General features: G+C 43.2%; 1 protein-coding gene across 4 annotated transcripts in view; it reads right to left on the bottom strand.

Annotated features, from left to right (window-relative positions):
• Positions 1 to 16,780, bottom strand: part of ARHGEF7 (Rho guanine nucleotide exchange factor (GEF) 7) — a 143,455-nt gene extending 126,675 nt beyond the window's left edge. For 2 of the 4 annotated variants that reach the window (XM_011933902.1, XM_011933905.1), the window contains exon 1: positions 16,493 to 16,754. The gene's annotated coding sequence lies outside the window, so the exon portion shown is untranslated. Of the gene's footprint in view, positions 1 to 16,492 lie in introns of all 4 variants that reach the window. The other 2 variants (XM_011933903.1, XM_011933907.1) reach the window with 2 other exon arrangements.
• Positions 16,781 to 24,458: the final 7,678 nt, after the last annotated feature.

Raw genomic sequence — 24,458 nt, 5'->3', positions numbered from 1 at the left:
GCTAGCTTAGAAGAAGAGGAGGAAGAGGAGGAGGAGGAGGAGGAGGAGGAGGAGTGACTAGCTTTTAGCACGTTGGCTGTGAGAGCAAATCCTAAAAGCGTCACCTCCGCAGAGGGGCCTTCTCTGACGACCCAATCTAAGTCAGCACCCACGCACTCTCTCGCCTCACCCCCCGATATTCTGCAGTTGATGCTCATGACAGTTTTATTTGTTCACACACTCATTCCTTTGCTTAAGTGTTTCCCCAACTAGAATTACACTCCCTAAGATGCAGGGCCCCTCCTCCCTCACTCATCAAGCCACCTCCAGCAACTAGAACGGTGTCTAGCAAACAGAGGTGATCATTAAATGTTCATCAATTACGGCATATAAATAGTATCTTAGAGTGAAATTAATGACTCCAAAGTTAAAAATATATTTCCACCAAAAAATCTTCCAATAATGTCTCACAAACAAGGTCCCCGTAGCTTCAGCACCATACTGGTTACCCATGCAATGACCAGGAAGACGCCTCTGTGGCTGATATGGCTTAGTTCTGTGTCCCCGTCCAAATCTCATTTGAAGTGCAATCCCCAATGCTGGAGGTGGGGCCTGGTGGGAGGTGACCGGATCGTGAGGGGCAGACTTTCCCTTGGTGCTGTTCTCGTGATGGTGAGTGTGTGCTGGCGAGATCTGGCTGTTTCAAGATGTGTGGCACCCCACCCCACTCTCTTGCTCCTGCTCCAGCCAGTTAAAAGGAGCCTGCTTCCCCTCTGCCTTCCACCACAATCGTACATTTCCTGAGGCCTCTCCAGAAACATGGCAGATGACAACATCATGCTTCCTGTACAGCCTGTGGAACCATGAGCCCATTAGACCTCTCTTCTTTATAAATTACCCAGTCTCAGGTATTTACAGCCATGTGAGAACAGACTAATACAGTGGCAGTAATGACCTCTGCAATTCTCTCCTAACATATGACTTTCCTCTCTTCCCAATAAGGCCAAGTGACTTTTGTAAGGATTAAATAAATTAGCACATGTTAAACAGATTTGCCTCTGCCTGGCACATCCCCATAGTAAGCATCCCCAAACTTAACCAATACTATTGTCATTATCGTTACCTAAGCCAACTTCCCAAATTACTAAACACCCAAAAGTTCAGAACTACTGATTTAAAGAGAAATGATAAGGTCTGCTTCAAACTGTGAACAGCGAGTTGCTGTCTGCATCATCTCCGGCACAGGCACCAAAGAACATATTGTAGCAGCAATGTCACCTACCCTCCTCACGTCATCTAATACTCCTGGCTTCCATAAACACTCCACTGGCGATTAGTCATCAAGGAACCTATTCTCTCAACACAGCATCACTTTCTTGGAGTTAACACATCAAGACTACAAAAGCATGTCATTTTTGCATCTTTAATATTTCCTTTGTTTAGTTTCAAAAATCATCTCTCAAGTTTCAAAAAATTAAACCCAGGTTTTGAGAATCTGTGATTTTGTTCCGGGGATGAGAATGGACAATTTACTGAAACCCTTTCACAACCTTCAAAACTGTATAATCTATAAGGATATCCCTTTTCAATCATTACCTTTCAAGACTGAACCTGAACAATTCTTGCCTATTTTATCCACCTCTATGTGGAAACCCTGGTATTTTCCTGTTAATGTTCCAAGTTCTCGGAACATTCTGAGAACATAAAGACATGGAAGGAAAAGTGTCAACTCTCCACTCATGTTTATCTTCAAGGCCGCATGAAGAGCTTGAAGAAATCTGCAGGAGGCGGGGACTCTGAGCCTGGAATGGCAACAGCTGCTGGGTGGCTGGGCAGGCCTGGAGGGGACCCACACCCCTGCCCAGTGGGGCCTCATATAGCTGTCGCACATCACAGAGACAGAGTGGATGAGACCAAGCAGGGGAACAGCAGAGAAGCGGGCACAGGCGAGGGCTAGCACCTTCCACCAGCTGCCCTGGCCGTCTCCCTATGACCTGGACAAGAAGGAAAACCTAGCTAAGCCAGGACCCTCTCCTCAGGCTCCCGGTGCCCAACTCCTCAAGAAGCAAACTGAGCAGAAGGAAACCACTCTGCCAAGGAGGGAACATTATCGAGGCTGGACAGTCACCCTGTTCTCCTACCAGAACTCCACACTGTCACACCGAGGAGGTTTGGTTTTACTGTTCAAGTGTCCCGTGAGGAAGGGGTGGCTCTGGCATTCTGTCCTCTGGAAAGTGCCTCATGTAGCTGTCTCGCTCTGGTGTGCTGCCCACAGGAAAGGCACTACGTTCTCAGTGGAAAGAGGCAAACTGCGCAAGAGCATTCCTAGTACGGCCTCAACTCCTGAAAAAGAGCCCGTGTGTGTCTCAGCGTTCAACAGTGGCTCCTGCGGGAAGCAGGGTTAGGGTGTTGCGGAGGGAGAGAAAGGAGTGGACATTTCCCTTTACGTGTGCCTGCGACACTCTGTTTGCTCAGAATGCACACATGTCATTTATAACTAAGAAAATACATTGGCTAAAACAACGGACATTGCACCAAGGGATCTCATGTCACACATGCAGGGCAAAGAATGATTCTCCTGAACTGGGGGACAGGAGTGATACAAGGAGATTAACAGAGCTACACCCTCATCTTAGACAGTTATTAACTAAAACTGGTAAGAAACAACAGTGCCAGGATACACCATGGAAAGGAGGAAGCAAAGACCAAGAACCACCACCAGCTGAGAGTGTGTTTCTGGGATAAGGAGGGTGCAGGACTGTGTTTCCTTTTGAGGCTCCAAGTATCATTTATCTTTTAAGCTATGTGCAAGTCTTATTGGAAAAAAGAAATAAAGAAATATAAAATACAACTTGATGACAACGTGTCCTCGGCTTCTTCTAAGCTCACATATAAATAGCCCAGAGATCATATCTATGCCAACTTTTTTTTTTTTTTTTGAGACGGAGTCTCGCTCTGTCACCCAGGCTGGAGTGCAGTGGCCAGATCTCAGCTCACTGCAAGCTCCGCCTCCTGGGTTCACGCCATTCTCCTGCCTCAGCCTCCCGAGTAGCTGGGACTACAGGTGCCCGCCACCTCGCCCGGCTAGTTTTTTGTATTTTTAGTAGAGACGGGGTTTCACCGTGTTCGCCAGGATGGTCTCGATCTCCTGACCTCGTGATCCGCCCGTCTCGGCCTCCCAAAGTGCTGGGATTACAGGCTTGAGCCACCGCGCCCAGCATCTATGCCAACTTTTACGCGACATGACCACAAACCTATTTTCGCACGGTGCTTCTCTGTGATTTTCTGATGATAAAGAGGAGCTAGGTATGGCACTGAATGACTGCTGTGGATACACCTGACCCAAGAACAAACCTACTGTTTACTCAGGTGGTTACAGCTTGGCCAGGAAATGAGCAACAGCAGTACGCACGTCTAGTGGGCTCGGATGATCCGGGACAAACACCTCCTCACTTCCTCCCCCAGCCCTTCACCAGGTATTCCTTCATTCTCTTTGAGGCATGGATGTCCTCCTCCCCGCAGCACCTGCCCAAATATGTGTTTAAGATACTCTTCCACATGACACAGACTAACAGGAACATCACTCTTCACAATCAGAACCTGCTTGTGCAGAAGTTGAAGCTGATATTCCCAGCCCAGGCCGCATATCTGAAGTCCAGACCTGATCTTCACTGAGGCATCTCACAGATATCCTAACGGAGCATGTCTGAAGCTGAGTGCCCACATCTGGCCCTGCCAGGCTTCCCCATCCCAAAGGCAACTTCTTCTAACGGCTCAGGCCAAACCCTTGGTCCTCCTTTATTCCTCTCCCGCATACCCCATCTGGTCCATCCATAAATCATCTCATCTCCACCTTCTTGATAAAACTAGAATTCAATCTCTCCTGCTACCTATGCTGACAGGACTGTGGTTCGAGTCACCATCACCTGGAAGGTCACCTGGATTGCTGCCATCCTGTCCTCTTTGGTTTCCGTGCTTTTGCCCTTCAGTCTTGCAGTCTATACTCAAAACAGCAGCCAAAATGATCCTGTTAAAACTCACATTACATCCCTTCCCGCCTCGGCCCAAACACCCCCGGAGGCTCCATATCCCTCGGAGGAAAAGACAGGACCTGCAGGACCACCTGATCTCACTCCCTGCGACTCCCTGGTCTCACTTCCCATTATTCCCCACCTCTTCCAAGGGTCATGGGTTTTATTCTAAGACATTAGGTAAAACCAGAGTCAGGAGGAAAATGACCAAGATCAGCCTTGCATTTCAGAAAAAACCGTCTGGAGAAAGGCAAGGATAGACTGGCCAGGGGCTGCTGCAGTGATCCAGGTGAGGCATGTGGACAGCCTGGGCTAATGGTGGTGGATAAAGAGAAAAGCCAAGATTCTGGGGTTACTAAAAGGAAGATGAACCAGATGTGACAGATGGCAGGGAGTGGGGACTGCAACTGCCAGAGGCTTTCCTGGAGGCTGGTCTTTAAGGCCACTCTACCACCATTGTTCTCCCCGGCCCTGATCTCACCCTTTACTCTATAAAATATCCCTCTCAAACCATCTAGTTCAATCAGCCAAGCACGAAGAACCTCAGGGACAACTCATTTCCATTTGAGTCTCATGAGAATTTACACATATGAGGCCATCCACTCTGGATTCTATTTGCTAGAAAATGAGACTACGCAGAGCTGACCACTGAAACCCTCTCTCGTGCCAACAACTCAGGAACATGAAGCCCTCAGCTGCACCGCTGCGCAAGACGCTTCTTTCCGCCTCAGCCGCACCGCTGTGCAAGACGCTTCTTTGTGCCTCAGCCGCACCGCTGCGCAAGACGCTTCTTTCCGCCTCTACCCTGGCTACGCTGAGTTGGTTCAACAGACTACAGCTAATTAAGACCAAAATCACAGTTGCTTTATCAAGGGGAAGGGGATAGATGCAGATAAACCAGAAGGCTTGTTCCTCCAAGAAGGTTCCTCCACAACCTTCTGGTTGTGGCTAGCAGAGAGTACACAGAAACTTAATATTTTCACGTTAGGCAAAACTCAACTGCATTTTTATGATGGCAAAACAGCCTCGTTACTTTACTGCGTGTGTTAAGTGCTGCCGGTACTTGCTGAACAACTAGCTGAGATACGAGTGACGCGACTCTTGGGTGACACCGTCTGACCAGCTGCACTGGAAACACTTACCCAGCTGCCCACATGGGCCAGGCATGAACACCTACTAAGGGATCTGTGTCCCATGTCAAGGGCCAAAAAGGGAGAACAGAATCTGGAGCTAAGTCTTATTATTAAACTGGTAGCTCGTCTAGCGAGCAGTAGCATCACTGACGCACACAAGCCAGGCTCTGAAGGAACCTTACAAGCATACTGTCCCAATGCCCATCCTCTGGCTAGTTAGACGTAATGTGAGTGGAAAATTCTCTCCAATTCCTCGGAGAGGCTCTTCCCCTCCACTCAACCCCAACGTGTTCTCTGATGGGTAAGTTCAAGCTGACTTCGACTTCCCATCCTTTTATCATCCCAGCACTGGAGAGGATGGCTTTCCCAAAAGGATCCTTTAGAAAAACAAAACCCACAGCCAATATTATCACGAGTCCTTATTACTGACAGGTAAAATGGTGGCCGCCTTGGAAGCTGAGGCAAGTTTTAATGCATGAGAGATGACAAATTATCTTAACTTCCTATCAGGAGGAAGTACTTTAAGCAATTCTTATACTGTTCTTGCTGCGTGAGCACGAAGTGCTCCTGGGTATCCAGGCTGCTTTTCTAGTGTAGACAACTAGACTCCCCCCTTCATTTCAGATCTTTGGAATGTCCTAATTGTCTAGATCAGCACTATGCAATAGGAATACATTGGGAACCACAGATGTGATTTTAAAATTTTTAGTAACTACTTTTAAAAAGTGAAACAAAGTTAGGGATAGCAGGGATTGCTGAGGGTTATTCTTATCCCAATTCTGCTCGCTTGGGGTCAGGGACACAATCATGTGAGGAAAATGATGATATCAACTTAAGACAGCTACTTTTAGACTGGGTTAACACACACTTCATAATGGGGCCTAAGCCATGATAAGCACTCAGAAAATGCTGCTTACTCCAGTTATTGACCACAGACCTCTAAGAACAATCCCAGCAGGCTGGACCAAGTATACAACTGCAGGGTCCAGCACACGTTGGAAATGCAAAGCTCCTCGTCAAAAAATTCTTAAGAGTTTCTGATGGCAACAGCAGAGCATGAAACCAAGCACAGGGCCCTGTGTGGCAACACTAGTCGCACGCCCATGAGGCAGGCCCTGTCATCAGGTAAGTTCTCCTGAGAACTTGCCCATGGGCCTTGCCAGGAGTTAGCCTAAGAGTATTGCCTTGATGTTGTTAAATACCTCACCTGCATTAGCCACACTATGCAGCAGCATGCTTGTATGAAGAACCCAGCCAGTGGAGTGGGTGCATCTGAGTTCAAATCCCGAATCTCTTCACTCGCTGAGCTGGGACCTGGGACTTCTGAATCACTTCAAGTCTCAGCCCCTCATCTGCTAAGTGGGGAAATGCCATCTTCTCTGCAGGGCATTGAGTGGTTTAAACAAAACAGTACAAGTAAAATGCCTAGACACACAATTTGTTCTTTACAAACTTTGGTCCCATTTCATTTCAAAGATCACTGTATTCCTCCAGGCTCTTAAATAAATGCAACATGCAAAATGAGAGCCACTCACAGACAGACCGCTGCACAACTGAAACGTGGCTAATGCAAACTGAGATGTGCTGTGGCCGTAACAAATTCCAACAAGATTTTATAGACTTAATGTGAAGAAACTAAAATACCTCATATAAAATACCTAAAATAATGATATATAATATGTACATATCAATTACAGATTGAAATAATTGTATGGATACGCTGGGTTAAATACAATGCATTATTAAAATTAACTTTAGGCCAGGCACAGCGGCTCATGCCTATAATCCCAGCACTCTGGGAGGCTGAGGTGGGAAGACTGCTTGAGTCCAGAAGTTAGAGATCAGCCTGGGCAACGTGGCAAAACCTCATCTCTACAAAAAAAATACAAAAATTAGCTGGGCGTGGTGGCACGTGCCTATAGTCTAAGGTACTTGGGAGGTGGTGGCTGCAGTGAGCCATGAAGACGCCACTATACTCCAGCCTGGGTAACATAGTGAGACCCTGTCTCAAAAATAAATAAATAAAAATTTAAAAATGAGAAATAACTGTTTCACTTTTTAAAAGTAGTTACTAAAAAATTTAAAATCACATCTGTGGTTCCCAATATATTTCTATTGCAGTGTTGATCTAGACAATTAGGACATTCCAAAGATCTAAAATGAAGGGGGAAGTCTAGTTGTCTACATGAGAAAAGCAGCCTGGATATGCAGGAACACTTCGTGCTCACCCAGCAAGACAGTATAGCCAGGCACTGAGGTACAAGACAGAGGGCCATCTCTGATACTTCTTGCCAGGTAAAATTAAAACACAATTACAGTATCTGAATGGAAATTGTCTTTCTTTAAACTACCTACAAAATGTTCCGGGAATAGTTACTCATTTCTTTTCCCAAACAATCCTTTTCTTACTTAACTTCCTTAACTAAAGTTCTACATAGGAATAAGCTTCAACAGCTTATTTAATAAATCAGTCAACAAACACTAGGCTGTGACCCACCGTTTTATGCTTGGCATCAACAGTACAGAAGGGTGCCCAGCTAAAAAGAATGCCTCACACATATCTTTGGTGCTTCATAAACCTTCAAAGCCAAGTTTCAGTAAACAGTTTACCTCCTCATCTGTCTGAATCTACAACAAAACAAAAACAACCCTTGGCTGGGCATCCTATCCCAAACAGACTATAGACTTACTTCTGTTTTTATTGCAATTAATTATTAAACCTGCATCAACAAGTTTTGAGTTTCAGCAAGTGGTTCCCATGTTTTAATTCGTTCAAAAGTATTAATATTTTTAACTATTCTTGTGGGTGAAAGCCTGATCACAATCTTGGCTAAAAAAATCTAAAAGAGAACCACATGACATCCACAGGACAGGAAGGAGTACTCTCATGTACTGCTACTGGCAAAAGTTCTCTGGAGGCTGTACAGTAGCAGGTGTCCAAAGCCTTTGAAAGTCCCTACCTTTGGCCTTGCAGTGCTCTATCAGGGCATTTGTCCTACAAAGAAAATCAAGGATTAAGGGTGTGGTACAGAAACGTCCATTGCACAGTTCACTGTTCACAACCGTGAAAACTCAGAATCCACTTCTGTATCCAAAAATGGGGATTATTACCAGGAACTAAGAGGCAGCCATTAAAATCATTAGTAAAACAATTATTTAACATGGGAAAAGACTCATACTGGATCAAATTAAAGCATGTTATAAAACATTACTATGATGGCATGGATATTTTACAAATATATTTACATATTTGCAATGGTTAAAAAAAAAAAAGACCAAAAAAAAAAATACTAATTTTAACACTGGTATCTCTAGATGGTAGCATTACACAACTTTTCATTTTCTTCTTACATAGCTCTATTTACTCAAGTTTATAAAACTAATATGAAACCCTGGGTAAAGATTTAAGACATATCACGTGGCTCCAACTACACGAAAGAATAATAATGCAAATGATAGTAACAGCTAATGTCTCTGTGGCACCTCCAACTTACAAGGCACTGTTCTGAAGAGTTTTGCATGAATTCATGTAATCCTCACGACCGACACAAAGGGCAAGCACATGTGATACCCACTATCCTGACGGCACAACTGGCGAGTGGCAACGCGGGACAGCAACCAGGAAAGCAGTTCGGGTCAGGCACTACGTTCCCTCCCTCCATACCGTCCCCCACCAAAGCAAACACCTGATAATCGTGGGCAGCTACCAGGAGTGAGCAATAACCCTGAGTCAAAAAAGGAGAAACCACTGAAGATCAAAGTCGCAATTACTAGCTGTGAGTGTGCCGAGCTGACCATTCAGCACCCATGCCACAAGCATGCTCTGTGCTACTCAGGATCATGTAAACATGCTCAGAAGTGACATAAGTTGGGATCAGAAGTGTTTTGTATTTCAGATTTGGGGATATTTTCATTATACTTACCAGTTAGGCATCCCAAATCCCGAAAATCCAAAACATTCCAATAAGCATTTCCTTTGAGTGTCACGTTGGTACTCGAAGAGTTTCAGATTTTGGAGTATTCTGGATACTCAGGTTTGGCATGTCTATTAGTCCATATTCACACTTTTATAAAGACATACCCAAGACTGGGTAATTTATAAAGAAAACAGATTTAAATAACTCACAGTTCCACAGGCTGGGGAGGCCCCAGGAAACCTACAATCATGGCAAAAGGCCTCTCTTCACAGGGCAGCAGGGGAGAGAAGAGTGAGGAACGAAGGAGAAGGAGCCCCTTATAAAACCATCAGATCTCCTGAGAACTCCCTCGTTACCACGAGAACAGCATGGGGGAAATCACCCCCATGATCCAATCTCCTGGGATTCTACTGGATCCAGCACTGTCCGATAGACCTTTTTTTTTTCTTTGGTAGAGATAAGGTTTTGCCACGTAGCCCAGGCTGATCTCTAACTCCAAATCTCATCTTGAATTGTAATTCCCATAATCTCCTAGGTCTCTCCCTAGACATGTGGGGATTATGGGGATTACAATTCAAGATGAGATTTGGGTGGGGACACAGCCAAATCCTATCAGCACGCTCAATCTGTATTGTTAAAACATCCACATTGCCCAAGGTGATCCACAGATTCAATGCAATGTCTACCAAACCTCCAATGGTATTCTTCACAGATACAGAAAAACAATCCTGAAATTCACATGGAATCACACACACACACAAAAAAAAACCCAAATAGCTAAAGCACTCTTGAGTAAAAAGAACAAAGCTGCAGGCATCACATTAACTGATTTCAAAATGTATTACCAAGCTACAGTAGCCAAAACAGCATGGCACTAGCATAAAAGCAGACACATAGACCAACAGAACAGAATAGAGAGCTGAGAATTAAACTCACGTAATACAGTCAACAGACCTTTGACAAAGGTGCCAAGAACACCCAATCAGGAAAGGGCAGTTTCAACATATGGTGCTGGGAAAATTGGGCATCTACATGCAGAAAAATTAAATTGGAACCTTGTCCCAAACACATACAAAAATGAACTCAAAATGGGCTAAAGACTTAAATGTAAGACCTGAAACTATGAAACTACTAGAAATAAACACCATGGAAAGCTCCATGACATTGGTCTGGACAATGATTTCCTGGGTATGACCCCAAAAGCACAGAAAACAAAGGCAAAAATAAGACAAATGGGATTTCATCAAACTGAAAAGCTTATGCACAGCAAAGGAAACAACAGAATTAAGAGACAACTCACAGAATAGAAAGAAAGTATTTGCAAACCATACATCTGATACGAAGCTAACATCCAAAATACATTTAAAAACTCAGTAACAAAAATAACCTGATTAAAAATGATGAGCAAAGGACCCAAACAGACATTTCTCAAAAGACATACAAATGGCCAACAGATTAGAAAATGTTCAACATCACCAATCATCAGAAGAATGCACATCAAAATCATGAGAGCATCTCACACCTGTAGAATGGCTATTATCAAAAAGATGAAAGGTGACAGGTATTGGCAAGGATGTGGAGAAAAGATAAGCCTTGTACATTGTTGGTGGGAATATAAATTCGCAAAGCCATTCTGGGAAACAGTATGCAGGTTCCTCAAAAATCTAAAAACAGAATTATCATATTATCCAGCAATCCCACTACTGGGTATACAGCCAAAGAAACTAAAATCAGTATGTTGAAGAGATGTCTGCACTCCCATTTTCATGGCAGCACTATTTACAACAGCCAAGATACAAAATCAATCTAAGTGTCCACTGAAAGATGAGAGAATAAAGAAAATGTGGGATATATACACAATAGAATACTAGTCAGACTTTTAAAAGAAAGGAAACCCTGTTATTTGCAACAACAACGAATGAACCGGAGAACATTATGCTAAGAGAAAGCAGGGCACAAAAAGACAAATACTGCACGATCTCACCTATATGAAAAGTGTAAAAAAGCTGAATTCACAGAAGCAGAGAAGAGAATAGGGGTTACCAGATGCTGAAGAGGCTGTGAAGGAGGGAACAGGAGCTAGACAGGGAAAGGGGAGATGTTAGTCAAAGAGTACAAAATTTCAGTTGGACAGGAGGAATAAATTTTAGTAATCTATTGTACAGCAGGAGACTACAGTTAACAATAAAGTACATTTCAAAATTGCTAAAAGATGAGAATTTAAATGTTCTTACCACAAAAAAAAAAGAAGCATGTGAGGATATGCACGGATATGTCCATTCCCCTGACCTAATCACTCCACAATGCACTCATATGCCATAACATAATGTCGTTACTCCATAAATACATGCAACTATTTGTCAATTTAAAAACAAAAGATAAGAATTAAAGAAAAGAAACTGGAGATGAGGCAAGCTTTCTGTGACTACCTGGTCTACATTTCATGCTCTGTTTATCTGAGAGACCAAAAAACCAACCAAAAATTTCCAAGGGTGAGGATGAGAAAAGAGCAGATTTCTGTTCTGAACCACCTGGGCCTTTGGATGCTTTCCACTGTTCCAGAAAAACAGTTAAATAAATGAACAGCAACTGTGAAACCTGCAGATAATTTCAGTATTAATTGCTGTGCCAAGGAGCTGGAAAGATCAATTATTAATATATTAGGGTTACCATCCTTATCATATCAAACATAACTATTCCAGAAATGGTCTATGAGAAGAAAGAGCTGTGGTTTGCTTACACTTGACAAACTGGCTTTATTCCCTCTTGGCAACTATGAGAACAGGCTCACCCAGTTTCATCTGAAATGTTTTGTTTTCCTCTCAAGTAGTGATGGTAACACTGTATGTGAGTCCACAGTCAATTCTTAAGCAAAAGAAGCCTCATTAATATCAAAGTATCCATCAAGATTACCCTTTTCTATTATGTATGAATATAACTAAATATCGAGAACAGTAGCCATCTTTCTTTCAAACGGAACTAAGTTAAAATCCATAGTTTTATTATAATTATTTTGTTGCTAATATTCCTGAAACCACATTATTAATGTGAGCTTAATGATGTACCATTTAAACAAATGGAATCTTATATTCTTAACTTTCAGCTCTTGACATAAAAAGCTGGTAAACATGTTACAGGTGTGATGGCTTTAACCAAACACAGCACGTGTTACAAGTGTGATGGCTTTAACCAAACACAGCTTTCTCCTAGGAACATAAAATCTGCTTTTGCCAGTTACATTTCACCTGCTTCCCTAGTTGTCAGATGCCTAATCAGACAAGGTTGTATAGGGTGGGAACATCTTGGAAGCTAATTCATTGTGACCTTTTGAGTGAACACAAGCATGCACACACACATGCACACACACCCTACAGCAGCTAGAACACTTGAATCAGAATTCCACAGTAACGCAGCAAAAAACTGGAAACAGAAATCACTCTGAATTTCTCTGTAGCTATTTACCTAAAAAAATGCAAAGATATGTCCTATCCCTTGCTTGGTTTGCCTCAGTAAGTTACTTATCCCCAGGTGAAATTCTACAAACATAATCATCATCATTCCTTTTTTTGAGATGGAGTTTTGCTCTGCTGTCCAGGCTGGAGGGCAGTGGCGTGATTAGTAGAGATAGGGTTTCACCATGTTGGCCAGGTTGGTCTCGAACTCCTGACCTAAGGTGATCCACCCGCCTCAGCCTCCCAAAGCGCTAGGATTACAGGCATAAGCCACTGTGCCCAGCCAACATCATCATCATTCTTTTTTTTTTTTTTTTTTTGAGACGGAGTCTCGCTCTGTCGCCCAGGCTGGAGTGCAGTGGCGCAATCTGGGCTCACTGCAAGCTCCGCCTCCCGGGTTTACGCCATTCTCCTGCCTCAGCCTCCCGAGGCCCGCCATCTCGCCCGGCTAGTTTTTTGTATTTTTTAGTAGAGACGGGGTTTCACCGTGTAGACCAGGATGGTTTCGATCTCCTGACCTCGTGATCCACCCGTCTCGGCCTCCCAAAGTGCTGGGATTACAGGCTTGAGCCACCGCGCCCGGCCCATCATCATTCTTATTAATAATTATTATTTTGGCTGTTTTTGAGATACAAATAGAGAAACTGTGTGCCTAGGGATTTTTGCCCTAACTGGAAAAAAAAAAAATGTAAGCATGCCAAGTAAAAACGTTGTAAGAAAATGAAGTCATCCAAGTTGCACTGCTTTCCAACACTAATTAAATTTTTTTAGTTTTCCAAATTTCAGAGTTTTCCAACTTAAAACCTAGTGCTTCTCAAAGTTTACCAATAAATGCAACTCACACAATATTCCTTTAAAACCAATTTATAAAAATATTTTCATGATCAGAACAATTGGGGGGTAATATCTGATTTCCTACAGGTAATTAAGGAGGGTATGCACCAAAATAGCTGACATATTAACCAAATTTACTTCCTTTTTCCCTTTAACGAATGTGAGCAGAGCTTAAACTGACAGTAAACAAGAATATATACACCAAAAACAATCTGTTAGAAACACAATTCAGTCTAAACTAACCCCTGGAAGAAAAGCACCTTGACATTTACAACTATAGAACAAAAGCTAATCTAGAATTTAAGCTATCAGTTTTAAGTTTTTTGTCTGTAATTTCAAAACATTTCTTATCAATTTCCCACCTCTCAGATTTTTGTGAAAATGAAATGTGTAAATCCTACAACATATTTCACAAGTGCAAGGCCCTTCCCTCCTCACTCTCTAAGCAATTCTTACACACTGGGAAATTGCTGCACTGTGGCCCGCAGGGCAGATGACCAAGTCCTTCAGGGCCTAGCCCCATCCCTTCACATCAGCTTACAAGGCTGGTAGCCAGAGCTGGATGCATACCATACAGAATGACTTCTCAGGGAAACTTCCCAAAACACACAGTGACTGAACAATTTATCAGGTTTTTCATGTGCTGTTTTCATATTTTCATTTTTATTATCTCCTAGGTAATTACAAGTGTGACTCACACTAAGCTTGAAAAAAGGTAACATTTGCCTCTTGTTTAAATTTACTGGAAGAGATATCTACTCTTTAAAAATAGGACAAAATAAGTCAAAACTAATTTTTTACTTTAATGTGAAACTCACTTGCTATCAACTACAACTTCAAGCTCATTCTGTGAGTAACAAATATTTATTGAAAGCCTATTATGTGCCAAGCACTATTCTAGATGCTTGGGATATGTTAGTGAAATCTCTCTTCCAGAGAACCTTCAAATAAACTCTTAATTATAAAAACAATAGTTACCATACGAAACGTCAGCAGCAACCTTTGGAAAACTAGCAATGGTAAGTTTTTAACATTCAATTTACATTTTTTGTTGTTTGAGATGGAGTCTTGCTCTGTCACCCAGGCTGGAGTGCAGTGGCAATCTCGGCTCACTGCAATCTCTGCCTCTGGGGTTCAAGGGACTCTCCAGTCTCAGCCTCCCGAGTAACTGGAACTACAGGTGCGCACCACCACGCCCGGCTAATTTTTGGTTTTGTGTTTTGTGTTTATTTTTTAAATAGAGACGGGGTTTTGCCATGTTAGCCAGGCTGGTCTCGAACTCCCAACTTCATGTGATCCACCCACCTCAGCCTCCCAAAGTGCTGGGATTACAAGCGTGAGCCACTGCACCCAGCCTCAATTTACTTTAAAACAAAACTTTCTTAATAAGTCTTACACCAAAGTCAGATCATCTTAATGTGCAAATTTAGTTTCAAAAGTATGTTAAACATAAATAAAACTCAGTAGTTTCAAGAGGGTAATATGATAAAATCCCACAAAAAGGTCAAGAAAAAGTAAAACTTACCACTTCCAAGGCATATTATCACAGCCAGTAAGGCAGCTGGATTACAAAATGACAAAGCTGATACGACGAAGGGTATCAGGGAAAAACTACTGAAACACTGTCTTTTTTCCCTTTGAAAGAGCCCTAAGTTTCTTGGAATCTCCCCTAGCACTTTCACTTACGTGTAATAATTTCCTTGCCAACATGAAATACTACCAACAATAAATGTCTTTGTGTTTACAATCATAAACAACGCCAGTAATACTTTAATCTACGAATTCCTGTATGTCTAATTCAATTAAACTTTCCATGTAACCTGCCCTCACAGATTTGATGACTTCTAGGTTTTCCGAGAAACCTATAGCAAAAGACTATCCTTCGGGAAGGGAAATCTCTACTGGGTTATCCTATGTAACAGGTTCTACAAAGATGCTTTCATACACAGTTGTCCCTTTTTATCAGCAGGGAATTGGTTCCAGGGTCCCCACGGATACCGAAACCTTCAGATGCTCAAGCCTTTTATATACAATGGCATAGTCCCGTAAACATTAAATCATCCCTAGGTTACGTACACTACCTAGTACATTACAAATGATATGTAAATAATCATTATACTGTGTTGTTTTATATTGGTTTTTTTTAATTGGTTCCCCCTCCTCCAATATTTCCAAGGTTGGCTGAATACACGGGTGGGTAACCTTGGACACAGAGGGCCGACTGTACTCTTATCTGGGAGCTTGATATTGCCCATCTCAGTTGACAGATAAGAAAACTAAGGTTAAGAGTGACAAAGTGGCAACATAAAAATAAAAGGCAGGACTTAAGTACAGGACTGACGGCAACCGCTTTAGCAGATTCCAAGAAAAGCACAGCTACATTTCTGTATTTAAAGCGCTACCCCAAGTGTAGGAAGAATCGCAATAGTAAAATAACATGAAACAGTTAAATTCCCAGAAACTGCCACTGAAAGACTGGAAAGACAATGTTTGGTAGAGTGACACAACATTTTACAACAGGGAATCGAGACCCCGCCCAGTATGTTCCCCGAAAGCATGTTTTATAAACCTCAGATACCAGTTAATGTGAATTCTCTAACCTAAACATTAAGTGGTGAGGGTACGGAAAAACCACCGAATTTCTGGTCTCAGATAGAAAAAGCAGAGAAAGGAGTGCGGCTGGGAGAAGCAGGCGGAGGGCTGGCCCATTTTATTTCTGCACGACTGCCTGATCACCTGCTGAGGATTCTAAGGCCTGACCCAGACCTAGATGCGAGCCCTTCGATGACAATCTCTAAAAGCAGAGTTCAGGCTGAGGCAGGTGCCAAGAAATCGGCTCACACCCCTGATAAACGGTTGCTGAAAATGTGTGTCACCTGCACCACCAGCGACCGGAGCGAGGGCAATGTCTGGGGTTCCACACGCAGACTCCACCCTGTCCTGGGGGTGGCCCGCGCGCCGCCTCCTCCCGGCCGTTACCCAAACCCGCAACGCCCCGCTCCACACATCCCAGACCCCCGAGCGGCCGGTGAGGGTCGGACCCGGGCGCGGAGGAGACGGGGAGGTCCGGCTGGAGCGAAGCGCCCACTCCAGGCCCAACCCCGTCTTCCCGGCCCCTCCCTCGGCCCGTGGCCGCCCGCGCTCACCTCCAGGCGCAGGGAAGCCCCGCAGCCGCGCAGGAACTCGCGGATGTTGCTCAGGCACTCGCTCTCGCTCCGGGGCTCCGGGTAGACCTGCAACACAGAGCACAAGCGCTGAGCGCCGTGGCCGGCAGTGGGGAGACCGGCCGGCAGTGGGGACAAGGCCAAGCGACGCCCACAGCCCGCGCTCCTAACACAGCGGGCGACGCTGGCGAGCGGCCCCCGACGGCCTGGAGCGAGCCCGCAGCCACAGATGCCAACCCGCTCAGCCGCCGCTTCTCCTCACCCTTTTTTCCTCCTCCGGGGCTGCACCAATCTCTGCCCCTTCACGCACCAGGAAGTGAGGCCCGGCGCCGGAAGTGACGTCCTCAGACCGCGCCCCCGCCGGCCCGCGAGGAACGTCTTCCGGCTGGCGCCGGGTCTTCGCCCCAGCGGACGCAGCCCACCCTGCTTACCCAGCGAGCTGCCACCTCCTCCGGCCCAGTGCTGGGCCTCGGTCCGGTAGGCGGAGCCCACTGGTTGGCCCCACACGTGGCCACCACCGCCTCCGCCTGTCCAGTCTTCGGCCTCGGCCCCAGCCCCGCGGACGCAGCCGACGAGGCCCGGCCCCGGGCGCGGCCTTCTCCCTGCTCTAGGTCCTTGGCCTGGCCCCGCAGACACAGCGCACCCGTTGGGCCCCAAGAACAGACACCACAGCCTCTTGGCGCCCGGTCCCCGGCCTCTCCCAAATGGACGCAGCCCGGCCCAGAGGGGCCCCAGAGAGCGTGGGCGGCTTGAGTAACCCCTGATTGTTGAGAGAGAACCTGGGATTTCTTCCCTTCTTTCTAACCAAGGCTCATGGAGAGCGCAGTTACTATTCTAATGCGATGACTTAAAATAATTAAGCAACAAAAAATATGCATGTTGGGATTAAGGTGCGGTGTTTTCTTTCCCCAAATATATGCCACGTGCTTCATGAATGATTAACCGAAATAGTTAACATGAAAACCAGCAAGTCAGCTGGGAAGAAATTGTGGATCCCCCGCAGTCAAGGAGCGCAGGAAGGCGCCTACAGACTCCCTGGTGCTTTAGTCCAAAGTAGAATTGTTAGGGCCACCAGCAACACATGTAAGGTGTTTGGAACTTACCCACGGCAAGAAACTAAGGAAACTAGAAACAGCACCAATTACTAGAAAATTTTAAGAAGACTGAGGCATACGAAAAGCTGTTTATTTTGGTTTTTACTCCAAGGATTATTTTAACTGTAAGAAAATTTCTGTTCCGGCCGGGCGCGGTGGCTCAAGCCTGTAATCCCAGCACTTTGGGAGGCCGAGAGGGGCGGATCACAAGGTCAGGAAATCGAGACCATCCTGGCTAACACGGTGAAACCCCGTCTCTACTAAAAAATACAAAAAAAACTAGCCGGGCGAGGTGGTGGGCGCCTGTAGTCCCAGCTACTCGGGAGGCTGAGGCAGGAGAATGGCGTAAACCTGGGAGGCAGAGCTTGCAATGAGCTGAGATCCGGTCACTGTACTCCAGCCTGGGCGACAGAGTGAGACTCCGTCTCAAAAAAAAAAAAAAAAGAAAATTTCTGTTCCAAATTACATGTGAAGACATTAAGCGTTGACATTTAAACTAATGCGTCATCTAGAACTCTAGCATTTGAGGACATTAAAGGCATTTTTGTCCTTCTGTACTGTAGGAGAAAATCACATTTCACCAGGCTACCCTCAGGAATACTGTGGTTTCATTTCATGGTGCTCAGGTGTTTTAAAATTATACATCAAAACCAAGTGTTCAGCAATGTCAAAAGAGATGAAATGAAGCTTTTTCCTTTCTATAATTGAAAAATTCCTACAAGCAAGTGCTGACATGTTTCCATCGAAATTGTACATTTTTTCAGTGGAATGGCAAAAGCAAAGCTGCTTCCCAATCCATTTTGTTCTCTTTAAAATAATTTTTAAAAATTATCACATATCTAGGTAATACCTAATTTTTTCTTCATAGTTTTAAATAGTTGTAAAGGATGTAATTTCTGACATTCTGATGACATTTTTAAATTAAACCATTGCATCCTTTATAAAAAAAATCCAATAGAATCTAAGTGTAATAGAAATATAATACCCATTTCTCCATCTAAAAAGTTTCTGAACAAGTCAGATACTAATTCTTTCTTCTTTAATTCATTCCACTTCACCCAAAAAGTTGTATCCTCATATAATCTATTTTTATGCTTGAAACGCACTTTTTTTGACAAGTGACCTCTACAAATACAGTCAATCATCATTCAAAGAGTCTGTATTTATGAACTCAGCTACTTGCTAAAAATTATGTGTAACCCAAAAATCAATACTTGAAGCACTCTCTCAGTCATATACGACACATGCAGAACAGTGAAAAATTTGGATCACCTTATATACACATTTCCAGCAGATCTTGAACAAGGCCATGCTCTGCCTTCTTTTTTCAGTTCTCATTCTGTAAACATATGTCCTCTTCTGAGTCTACTTAGTGTCATGTTTTTCAAATTTCTGTGCCTTCCAATGGTGATTTCTCTGTTTCAAATGGCCCCCAAGCGTAGTGCTGAAATGCTGTCTAATGTCCCTAAGTGCAAGAAGGCTGTGATGTGTCTTACAGAGAAAATACGTGTGTTAGATAAGCTTCGTTTGGGCATGAGTTATAGTACTGTTGTCATGAGTTCAATGTTAATGAATCAACAATATGGTACATTCACAAAAAGGAAGTGGAGATCTGCTGATCTGTACATGAGGCTGCTCCAGAAAGTGCTAAAGTAACATCTATAGTGCATGATGAAGCTATGGAAAAGATGGAAAAGCAGCTAAATTTGTGGATTCATCAGACAACAACCAATAAAAAAAGTGTAGTGGGCAGTATTGTTGTGAGGCTGAAAGCCAAAGAAATTTACAGCCATGTTACCCAAGGTCAGGAAAATGTTAAACCCTTCTCAGCTAGTGCAGGCTGGCTGGCACGTTTCAAAAGGCAGTACAGCATGAAATCAAATTTTAAACTTGCAGGCAAGGCAGGTTCTGCAGATAAGGAGGCTGCGGAAGAATTTTAAAAATGCCTGCTAAGTGTTATACGTGAAAAGGGTTAAAGGGTTATATTGAAGAGCAGGTTTTCAATGCTGATGAGACTGGCTTGTTTTATAAGAATGTTGGCAAACAAACCTATGTAATGCAAATGGTCATGCAAGCCCCTGACTTTAAAGCATTCAACCTTGCTATTGTGCACCAATGCCAAGGGCGACTTCAAGTGCAAACCTCTGATGGTGTACAGAGCCCACAACCCATGAGCACTTAAAGGGAAAAACCTGAACTGCATGCCAGTCCATTGGAGGTAGAACAGAAAAGCAAGGATGGTATCTGAAATATTCTGGGATTGGTTCCACCACTGCTTCATTCCAGAAGTTGAACGATATCTCCAGGGCAAAAACCTTGCTTTCTGGGTCTTAATTTTGGGTAATGCCCCAGTTCATTGCCATGACGAACTTGAAAATGTTCACCCCAACATAGAAGTTCTTTTCATGCCCCAATACTGCATCTCTCATCCAGCCCCTCAGGGCATAATACAAACTTCCAAGGCACACTACATGAGGGAACTTTATTGTAAAGCTTGTGAGGCTCTTGACACCAACAAGGAAGCCAGCATGATAGACTACTGGAAATCACTCGCTATACGCAGCGTTATTGATTATATTGACACAGCCTGGGACAGCATCAAGCAGGCTACTGTCAATAACTGCTGGGAAAACATTTGGCCAGACTGTGAAAACTTCTCAAGACTTTGGAAGTGTTTTAGAAAATATAAAAAACAATGTAAAAAAAAACATCATGCATACTGCACAGCAAATAAATGGAGAAGGTTTCAACGACATGAAGGAAGATGATGTGGAGGAAAGTTTGTCAGAGAAGGGAGTAGAACCTACAAACAAAAGCCTGGATGAGATGATGAAACATGGCAGCAAAGTCAGTGACAAAAGTCACCCTAAGACTCCAAGAATTGTCCTCCTCACAGCAGCCAAGATATCAGAATGGAATTCCGCCTTAGAAAAAATTTTCAATAACATGGAAGAATGTGACCCCGTACTTGAACGTAGCCTCACATTTAAGCACCTCACTTCCACTGCATTTATCCCTTATTCTGAGATGCTTAAAGATTTAAGGCGAAAAGCAAGGCAGACAAGGCTGAACCAATTTTTCTAGCCAGTTTGAGAGAGAGTTGCCAACACCATCAACAAGCTGCGAAAGACAAACTCTTAAGGTAGCTCTTCCAGATCACAATGTGCTGCCGTTATTGACATCTTCCTCTTGTGCACAGTAAATTCCACCAGCCTCTCTTGATTTTCATGGGGCAAGCTAAGGTTGATAGGGTAAACCACAGTGCACTCACTGACCATCACACTTCCTGCAGCTCCATCCACAGTGAGACTTCAATGTGTATAAAACTTTAAATGCTTAATCTTCACTTAATGCTCTTTTCAGGACTTTATGTATTTGTCATTACTGTGCTATACAGTATAAAGCATGTTCACAGTATTCTGTGAGTACTGTATATGTGTACTGTGTGCGTGTGTATACTTATGACTGACAATTAAACTAATACAATCATAGCAGTACATAATGCTGTAACTGAAACAGTGTTTATTATAAAGAAATACTGCACATGATTAATTGTAAGAAATTTATATTAAATAAACTATCTTCAAACAAAAATACACATAAAACAAGGTTATGTATTGACTGGCTGGCAAAATGTTGTGGCCAGAGTCTTCATGGATCTTAATGCTATATTTCTCCTCAGAGCAATGTTGCATTTGTCAGTAATTCAATGATCAAGGTAACTTTCTAGAACATAACTACCACAAATAATGATAACTGATTCTACATTTAAGAGTATTAAACCATAAGAATCTAATTGCTATGATTTTTTTCTGACCTGAGTTAATACAACTATTATGAGTACACAAATGATGGAAACAATATGTTACAGTTTTTATAAATTATTACATATAAAAAGCAAAGTTTCATCTGGAAGTGTATTTCTTTTTTCTTTCTTCTTTTTTTTTTTTCAGAGATGGTGGTCTCACTATGTTGCCCAGGCTGGTCTTGAACTCCTGGGCTCAAGCAATTCACCCACCTCAGACTCCCAAAGTGCTGGGATTACAGGCATGAGCCACTGCACCCCAGCCAGAAATGGTTTTTCTTAATGAAATATATAGAGCTTATTTTTTAGTTTGTTCATTTACCCATGAATGACTATCACTTTTTGCTGGAGTGAGGTATAGTCTAGCATCACTTGTTTTCCTATCTTGGAAGATTTTTATGCAAACCCTGAAAAACTTTGTTCACAAAAATAAATACATGAAAATAGAAGGAGTTTTGTCATGACATAACTTAACTCTTTAAAGCCTTCTGAGTTCCATGGACAAAGTCCAGTTATGGTCTCTCATAAGTTAAAAATGTTTTAAATCATTTATTAACAACTTCATTAGGTCTCCTTTGATTTCTATGAAAGCTAGGAAGTAGAAACCCCTGAGCTTTACTGAAGTAAAACTTCAGTCGTTAAAGTCATTGACTTCTTAATACCATCAATATTTCTAATTGTCTCTTTGTTACATGGCCTGGAAGTTTTCCATCTTGCAGCAGTGCACCTCAGGAAGATGACAGGTGCAAAGTCTGCCTTTCTGTATGAAGTGGGAGAATGGCCATTGTGAGAGGGGAGATGGGACGGCCAAGCCAGCTTCATGTCTTCCATGGCTTCAGGCACCTTCTAAGGCTAGTCAGTTTTAGGTGACTGTGTATGTAAGTTGAGGGTCTGGAAGTGGATTCCCTTAAAACCATCCTGTGCCTGCATATCCTTGAAAAATATTTCTGTACATGTACATGGATACCTGTAGCAAGCTAAGTCAAAGAACACTGTACCTAAAACATACCTGTTTGGAAAACTGTAATGTCAAAGAGTCAAAACTTTATAGTAAGTAGTGCCTGGCTGTGTAACAAGTATGTTGTGTCACACTGGACAAGTCACTTGACCCCTCTGGATCTATGCCCTTGTCCCTGATTTAAGGCTAATACATCTTTCTGCACAGAGCAGTTGGGAGGATGAAATGGATAATAAATTAATCCAGCAATATTGGGCTTAGAGTCCACAGCAGATGATGGCATAAGCACTGTGAATGCAAAGAGTGAGACAAGGCATTGCCCTCAGTGATGCACAGAAGCTTGCACACAGCATGGTAAAGTGTGGCCACAGAGATGTAGACTCAGCATCACAGAAGCATGGCAGAGGGAAACCTAAATTCTGCAGAGAAATTCTCCAGAGGCTTAACCAGCATAAAAGGTGACCTCTGAGTTGGGCCTGGAAAGGTGAAGAGGCAGATGGAACTGCGTCTCAAAGGTGTGCCATCTTAGCAGTCCCGGGTGTTCTCAAGGATGGCAAGTAAAAAAGGGCAGCTGAGACCATGGGTGAAACTGCAGTGGAAAAACATGTTTGGAATATTACGATATAAACAAGGTGGTTGAAAGTCTCTTTAATCTTTCACTAAAGAAGCTATATGAACGAATGGTCAGTGAGCACATGAAAAAGGGTTCAACCTCTGTAGTCATTAGGGAAATGCAAATTAAAGCTACAGATAACACTACACCCCACCAGAATGGATCAAATGGAAAGGGCTGACAATATACCAAGTGTTGGCAAGGATGTAAAGTAATTGGAATTCCCAGACACGACTAATGGGAGTGTAAATGGTATGCTTAGAAAACTGGCAGTTTCTTGCAAAGTTAAATATACATCTACCCTAAGACCAGCAATTCCTTTCCTAGGTATTTACCCAAGAGAGATGAAAGCATAGGTCCACTGAAAGCCATGTACAACAATGTTCATAGCTTTATTTATAATCAGCAAACCCTTCACCCTTCACAATTCAAAGGGGCGGGAGAGTCTCCTTTTTCATGTAGTCTCCAGAAATATTCAGAAAACTCAGGCCTCAAATGACCAACAACTCTGCCCAGTTCACTTTTCAGAAATCCTGTGCCAAATTCTCCATGGTAATAAACTCCAGGCTTTTCCCTCAAGAACTCTAACCAGGCAGAGGCATAGACAGTCCCAGAATCATTGCAATTTTCCTTCAAAGTATGGCTTTCATACTTAATATTTGATAAGTGGTATGTGTGATATGAATATTTGCTACAAATTAATCACAAAGCAACATTAAGGTCAGACTTCAGAAGCGTCTACAGCTATCCAGTTTTCATGTCAAGTCCTTACCAACTACTTCAGGGCAGAAACAATCATCTCTACCCTCAACCAAAGCAGAGAGGCGAGTAAGACAGCTGCCACCTCTCAAGATTTAAAGACTCTCAGAATTTGAAAGAGTTTGAGTAAAAAACCACTAGAGAAGGAAGAATAGGCAGTATCAGCAAGGCAAATAATTAAACAGGTTCAGTGTTACCTCAACAGTTAAGATCAACAGTAGAAAATAGTCACATCTGAGAAGTATTTAGTTCCCCAGGGAGATTCTGATTCTGCGTAGGTCTGAAGTACAGCCCAGGAGTTTAGTGTCATTGTGCACGTGTGTGTGTGTGTTTAAAGTCTTCATCTGATTCTAATTTTCAGCCAGGTTTGGAAACCACTGGTATGGTATAACTCAGTGTTTCTTAAACGTCGACATGCATCAGAATCACCTGGAGTAACACAGATTCAGCAGGTGGGGTGGAACCCAAGAATTTGGATTTCTGACAAGTTCCCTGGAGACGTTGATGGTACCAAAACCATACTTACAGAACCCAGTGGTATATGTAGACTGAATCTAGACATGTTCTGGTTTTTTCCCACTTGCAGAATAATTCAGACTCCCAACCACAGAATGAAAGTCACCCCAGGTCTTTGCCATCAAATCTCATCACCCCAGCTATGAAAGATCACTTCCTCCTCAACGCCTGTGGTTCTGTCCAGTTAGACCTACAACATAGCT

The sequence above is a fragment of the Colobus angolensis genome, unplaced genomic scaffold (genome assembly GCF_000951035.1).
Source record: "Colobus angolensis palliatus isolate OR3802 unplaced genomic scaffold, Cang.pa_1.0 Scaffold13, whole genome shotgun sequence".
Lineage (NCBI taxonomy): Eukaryota > Metazoa > Chordata > Mammalia > Primates > Cercopithecidae > Colobus > Colobus angolensis.
This window is presented reverse-complemented; position numbering and strand designations above follow the sequence as displayed.